Source organism: Morus notabilis, unplaced genomic scaffold (assembly GCF_000414095.1).
Source record: "Morus notabilis unplaced genomic scaffold, ASM41409v2 Scaffold1211, whole genome shotgun sequence".
Taxonomy (NCBI): domain Eukaryota; kingdom Viridiplantae; phylum Streptophyta; class Magnoliopsida; order Rosales; family Moraceae; genus Morus; species Morus notabilis.
Genome location: NW_010359501.1, coordinates 205,824 through 212,842, shown reverse-complemented (window position 1 = coordinate 212,842; position 7,019 = coordinate 205,824). Strand labels below are relative to the sequence as shown.

Here is a 7,019-nt window from a genome sequence, read left to right as displayed (position 1 = left end):
CCCCCCCCCCCCCCCCCCCTTAATTCAGCCCAACTGCAATCAGGAAACAATACACAAACAGTGGACTGAGAGTAATGACTCCCATCACCTTCCACACGCAAAGCTCACTACTCTGCCAGAGAATCTTTACTGTTCTTCACTCAAAAATGACGATCAAACCAAGAATTAGCTAACAAAGTTCCAGAAAGCACATAATTTGCAACGAAAAATGAATCAAAAACCGAAATTTCAAAACATTCTGTCCAATGCGTAGTAACCTACAATCTGAATATTTGAAGTAATCGACCGACTGATCCACCGGCTGAATGCACGGCAAGACGGACAGACGAGAAGCAGCACCGCCTCAGCCGCGGCTTTGTAATTCCAGCACTTCGCATCGAGTTTGAGGGCAGTTTGGGAGCTGAGAAAATTTTTCCCGGAAAATTGGAATTTCCTGAGAAAATCAAGTTGGCCGCTGGGAGGAAGAAGAGCCTGGACTTGACGGAGCAGGGAGAGAAGCGAGAGTGAGACTGAGCTCCAGCAAAGAATTCGATTGTGGAAGACTGGACTCGCCGGAGAACGGCAGAGGAGAGTGGGGTCCACAACCTTTGCCTTAACATCACCGGAGATTTATGGATTTTTTTTTTTTCATTTTTTTTCCAAAAGGGTGGGCTTCTCTACAAGTCTACACTTCCTTTTTTTTATAATGGACTAAAAAAAAAATTTCAAAAAAAAAAAACCCTTTTAAAATACATTTGTAAAACAAGACTATTGATTTAAAAAAAAAATTTCAAAAAATTTCAAAAAAAAAAAACCCTTTTAAAAAAAACCCTTTTAAGTTCATTGGTCATGATTTAAATTCAGAAAACAAGACAACCAAACACTAGTTCGAATCACATTTCAAGTTAGAATCAGAATCATGCATATACACATCCAAACGAATGTTCTAATCACTTTGAATCATGATTCAAATCATGAATCATGATTTTGAATCAAATGACTCAAATCACCCTGATTTCAATTCTTATACCAAACGGACCCTTAGGCTTTTGACTTTAGGAATAGTTTCTATTGATTAGATTTCATTTCATAATTTATTCAATAAAATTTAAAATTTGATTTTGAGAAGAATTGTGTGGTTACGAAGAAAGTACAATCTGATGGACTTTTGTCTAGGAAAGTTTGTACTTAAGTGGGTCTCGCCCCACCAATCTTTCTTGGAAACGTTGCTCTGTCTAGGAGGCTATTCATTGAGCCAAGAGCTATAGTCTTTTCTGAGAGCACTCTCGGTGGTTACAATTTACGTTACTATATAATTATTTTCTTTTGTTTTCATTAAAAATTAAAAAAAAATTAAAAATTAAAAAAAAAGAGCAACATAGGGTGAATGCATCGGTATAGATATTGAAACCTCTAGTGAAATCCTATCTGACTCATCTTCTATGCCTCCGTCTTCACACTCGTCGTTGGAATTCACACTTCAAAATATATTCGCAATGGCACAACACGAGGAAGTTCAGCGGAGGACGTTGCAAGATTACTTGCACCTAACGTGCACGGCCACCCCATCCTACATCATGTTCTCACCGAATGCACCGCCTACGGATTTCAAGCCGAGCATGATTGCACTTCTCCCAACCTTTCATAGGCCAGAGAATGAGAACCCATATGTACACATTCGGGAGTTTGAAGAGGTGGTGGCCACCTTCTACAGTCGTGCTGAGGCCGCAAACACCGTCAAATTGAAGTTTTTCCCTCTCTCTCTCTGAAGAACAAGGCCAAAAGCTTATTGTATTCTCTTAGACCTAGGTCTATTGGCGTGTGGGATGAAATTACGACGACATTCTTCAATAAATATTTCCCACACCATAACACTAACAATTTGAAACAATAGATCTCGACTTTCTTTCAGAAGGAAAATGAAACTCTTTATCAAGCTTATGAGCATTTTAAAGATTTGTTAAATCTGTGTCCTCACCATGGGTATGAAAGTTGGCACCTCGTAAGCTATTTCTACGATGGATGCACAATCCGAGAGCGCCAATTTGTTGAGATGATGTGCAATGGGGATTTCTCCAGAAGGATCCTGACGAAGCTATCGAGTACCTGAATGAGTTAGCTGAGAAAGCCCACACTTGGACTGGACCAAGTGCTACTGAGAGCACCAGTAGGTCCCGGCCAGCTGGAGTTTATTAATTAAGGGAAGAGGACAACCTTAAGGCCCAACTTTAAGCTTTGACGAAGCAAATCGAGGCCCTCAAAAGTAAAGAAAGTTAAGGAATCCATATGGTGGCGAGGATAGAGGCACATAAGCCATGTCTCGTTTGTGGGAGAAAGAACCATCTAGCTTAGGATTACCTTACTTTAAGTGAAATGAGAGGGGTATACAAGGAGCAGTGTAACGCTTTGGGCGTATACAGAAAACCTTATACACCTTTCTCTGAAACTTATAATCCTGGTTAGAAAAACCACTTGAACTTCAGTTGGCGAGATTCGAACCAACATACATAATCATCTAGAGGGCAATGGAGATCAGAACAATAACATCAACCACCAAAGACATATTTTGCACCTCAGAATAACATGCAGCTGAAAGGAAATTCTCTAGAGGATACCCTAAAAGCTTTTATAGACGAGCAAACTAAGACGAATCAAATGGTTAATTCAATGCTCGTGCAGCTGGTGGAAGAGAATAAGGAAATAAAAAGTCATATCACAAAGCTGAAACAAGCTTTAACCGTTCAGTAGCGTGGTAAATTTCCATCACCAGCCCAGTGCAATTTTAGAGGACAACACATGGCTCAAACTTTAAACTCTAAAGGTCAAAATATCAAGGAAGTTAACGCCATCTCTTGTGACGACTTTAACTTTTAATCATCATCTTATGTTCATACTTAACATTACTTAACCTCTACTACTTTCTAGTTATAACCTCTTAAAAATTCAGGCGAATTTTTTTTACCATTCATACGTCTAAATGTTGTAGCATTTTGCTAGCATTCTGTTTTTAACTATTTGTACGTCTAAATGCAGTAGAATTTTACTAGCATTCTGTTTTCAACCATTTGTACTTTTAAATTTTGTAGCATTTTACTAGCATTCTATTACATTAATCATACCTTGTGACTAGAGGTTGCTATGCATAGCCTCATTGTCTCGTAAACTCAACTTTCGTTACATAAGTCATCTCTATTCATAAAACACTATTTACTTTTTTACACGAAACACGTGATGCATCCACAACCCACTTACCCACACTCCACTGCTACATCCTCTCTGCATGCCCAACAACAAGTTTCAGGGATCCGGTGCCTTACCCGAGCCTTCTACAACACGAACAAACTTAATGAGCTTTCTCTCAACAAGTAACAGTAGGTCATAATAGATGCAATAATTATGCATACCCATATATGCATTCATGTCATAAATACTAAGATACTTTGTACTATTAAAACACGTATTGCTTAGGTTCTTCTTCTTTCATTACATACTTTGTTCAACTTTCGTCTCACTTTAGTCATTCACATTGTATTTTCATGTTCTGAACGACTCTCATTCTTCTTTACAGATACCGTACCTTTATATGAATCAATTTATGTTTTTCATTTTCTTGTCTTTTACTTCTTATGGGTCATGTCATGTTGTACCATAGTGCGCATAACCAGTGAGGAGTGGGGTAGCTAACCAATACAAGTCAGTCATGGTTTCATTTCTTTTATAGTCTCATAATAACCTTTCCTTCGAAGGCTGGTACAAACAGGATGTTTAGTCTCTTACCTTTTATCAATTTTCTCATTGAAACGGTAACTTTAGTTAAATCTTATGACTTTATGCATTTTTGAGCAAATTTTCATGAGATTAACTTTTCATTAAAGTTTAACTTTTTCACTTAACTTGACCTTGACTTGACATCGATACATATTTTTTTACAGAATAAAATTCTACTGCTACTCAAATCTTATAGATACATGCATAACATTGTATCTAACATTCACCTTGTAACTAACATTCACAATTCTACCATATGCACAATTTTTGTGCAACATAGAAAAGTAAGCTTGTTCATGATATAAATATAGAAAAACTACTGTACTTACCAAAGTTTTGCTAACGAAGCGTCCTTTGTCTCACTTGATGCTTTCCGATTTCGATCGTTAATCGATCCTATTGCATAAATTTTTTATTGTTAGATTCAAAATCTAAGATCAATAATTACATTGAAGTTTAATTGGAAAGGTTTACAATCCTTATGTTTGGTATTCAATCACAAAATATTTTCTATCTCATGAATTTGCACTAAAACTGTGCACGTTGCTCAGTCATGGGCCTAATTTTTAGTTTCGGTCAAGAATTGTGAATTCTCATTGTGTTCGGTTTCTATACATCACTGATTATCGAATCAACTTCCTTTTCATATCTTAATTCCTTATTCCTCATCAAAATCAATTTTAACTCAAAGTCTCAAACTAAATTTCGGTCTAGAACTGTGAATTTCTCTTGTATTTCCCCTCTATGAACCGACCATCCAAAATTAGGGACCAAAAAGTACAAATTTTGACTTTTTCAATGACATTTTTGCAAGAAAAGTCAAATTTTTCCTTCTCCATTAAGTCTTGGCCGGCCACCTTGCATGCCACATGCTTCAATCTCAGCTCTTCATCCAATTTTTAACTTTTAATCTCAACCATTGATAATTTAATAATTATCCTATTCTGGGTCAGTTTAATTCCTATCCGGTACGCGTTTTATTCGCGTTTTTTGGACAGTTGGTTAACTTAGTCAACCTTGACCATTCTTGACTAACTTTTCGAGGGTGATGTTTTGGTCGACTCTTGGTCAAAAAATTTTGACTTGGTCAACTCAAATCAGTCAAAACCACAATTTCTCGGTTCGGCCCTCTGAACCCCTTTTTTCGTTCTGATCGTTTCTAAAACCCTAGAATTGATGTCTTTCAATTATTTTCCATTTCTTAAACTTATCATTCATGTGTTTACCCACTTGTGGGCTTAACACAACATTCCATACTTCTTTCTTAAATACAGTCCAAAAATCGATAACTGCATCGTAGTTCAGAAAATTTTAAACTTTAGCTTATAACTTGTTATTCCATACTTATATCAACAAATACTTATCATAAAAATATTTATATTAATGATACAAAGGATTCTAGAGAATATTATCCTATAAAATAATTTTGATAAATTTCTCGGTCATGACATCTCTACTCGAAGTGGTAAGAATTTAGACACGCCATCGACAAGTACTACCACTTCGAGCAATAAAGAATCGGCTCAGGAAAAAGAAGAGCCAACAAAAAATTTTGGTAAAGGTGTCTTTCCCTCAAGCTCTCTGACCTGCTGGGAAAGTATTGGAAAATCAAAGTGAGATCCTAGAGCACTTGACACAATTGAAGATCAATATTCCCTTACTGCATGTGATCAAGCAAGTGCCGGCCTACGCCAAAGTTATAAAGGATCTGTGCACCATGAAAAGGAAGCACCACGTCAAGAAGACTATATTCTTGACGGAACAAGTAAGTGCAGTGATTGAGAAGAAGACACCACCAAAGTATAAGGATCCAAGTTGTCCCACCATTTCCTGTCAGATTGGGACACATGAATTCGGCCAAGCGTTACTAGACCTAGGATCGAGCGTTAACCTCATGCCCTATTTGGTCTACTTGCAATTGGGTCTTGGAGAAATTAGGCCCACATCTGTGGTTCTGCAACTGGCCGATGGATCCGTTAAAAGACCACAGGTAATAGTGGATGATGTTTTGTTGCAATTCGACAAGTTTTATTACCCTGTGAATTTTCTTGTCTTAGATATACAATCTGTGGTGAAAATAGAGTCATCCATTCCTATCATTCTAGGAAGACCTTTCCTTGCCACAATAAATGCCCTCATTAACTGTAGGAACGGTCTCATGAAGATATCTTTTGGGAATATGACCCTTGAGGTGAATATTTTTCACATTCAGAAGCAACCACGTGATGACGACGAGTGTCAACAAACTTTCATGATAAACACGCTCGTCGAGGAGGAGGTTCAACTAGGATATAACTCGGATGATCTTGAAAACTTCCTTTAAAAATCTAAATCTGAGAGTTCCGGTCCTTATGAGCTGACTAACATTTTTACCATTTTCTAACATTTCTAACATTTCTCCTGACAGAAAGAGAAAAACCAAAATCATCCATCAAGGAGGCCTCAAAAGTCAAGCTAGCCCAACTACCTGATAGTTAAAAATATGTGTTCTTGGGAGATGAAGGCACATTTCTAGTCATCATCTCGTCTAAACTTGATGCATCGTAAGAACTGTTGGGAATGGTGTCCTAGAAGCATGAGATGTAATAGGATATTTATTATTTATTTAATAAAATAGTTTATTCATTATTTTATGTGCATATATTTATGAATATTTTGTGAATATCAATGAAAATTCCATGATTATTTATGTAACCTTAAACACTGTATATAAGTGTTATATACGAGAAGATAATGTTTAAGGATAATAATCAAAAAGCAATGTTCATAATGAATTTAATTAAAGTTCAGAATCTTTAATTAAAACATTATTAATACATGTCATTCCCATTTAGAATGGAACGGTGTTATCCGCACTGTTAATATGGCGAGATATTGAATGAGTGTATTTCGCATAATGAGATTATGTGGAACAATGACACAGACACAATATGAATTTCTAATAATTCCGTTAAGTATAGAAATTATAATTGAGTCTACCGATGGTCATATATAGGATGATCTTAATCCTGAGTTCTTAACAGACTCCTATTTATGGATTTGTGTCTTTTGATTTACTCGGTACGGATTCTGAGATCCTGAATCCTATTCCTTGTATTTTGGAGACATGATGAAGTAGGTAGCCGGGAATGTTATTACACGAGATGGAATCCATTCCTTCTTAAGAAAGAAGTAGATAAATAATTCTCTTGAGGGTTGATTCGGTACTTGGACCAGTAGGAGCTCCGATTCATGAATGTGTTTTATGAATCACTGTCCATTAGAAAATCAAT

The 7,019-nt window shown here is 36.6% G+C and overlaps 1 non-coding gene across 1 annotated transcript; it reads right to left on the bottom strand.

Moving 5' to 3' along the window:
- Positions 1-1,858: 1,858 nt before the first annotated feature.
- LOC112090932 lies at positions 1,859-1,965 on the bottom strand. The gene has a single exon (XR_002901908.1). It is a non-coding gene; the product is annotated as a small nucleolar RNA R71 (small nucleolar RNA).
- Between the last annotated feature and the right edge of the window lie 5,054 nt (positions 1,966-7,019).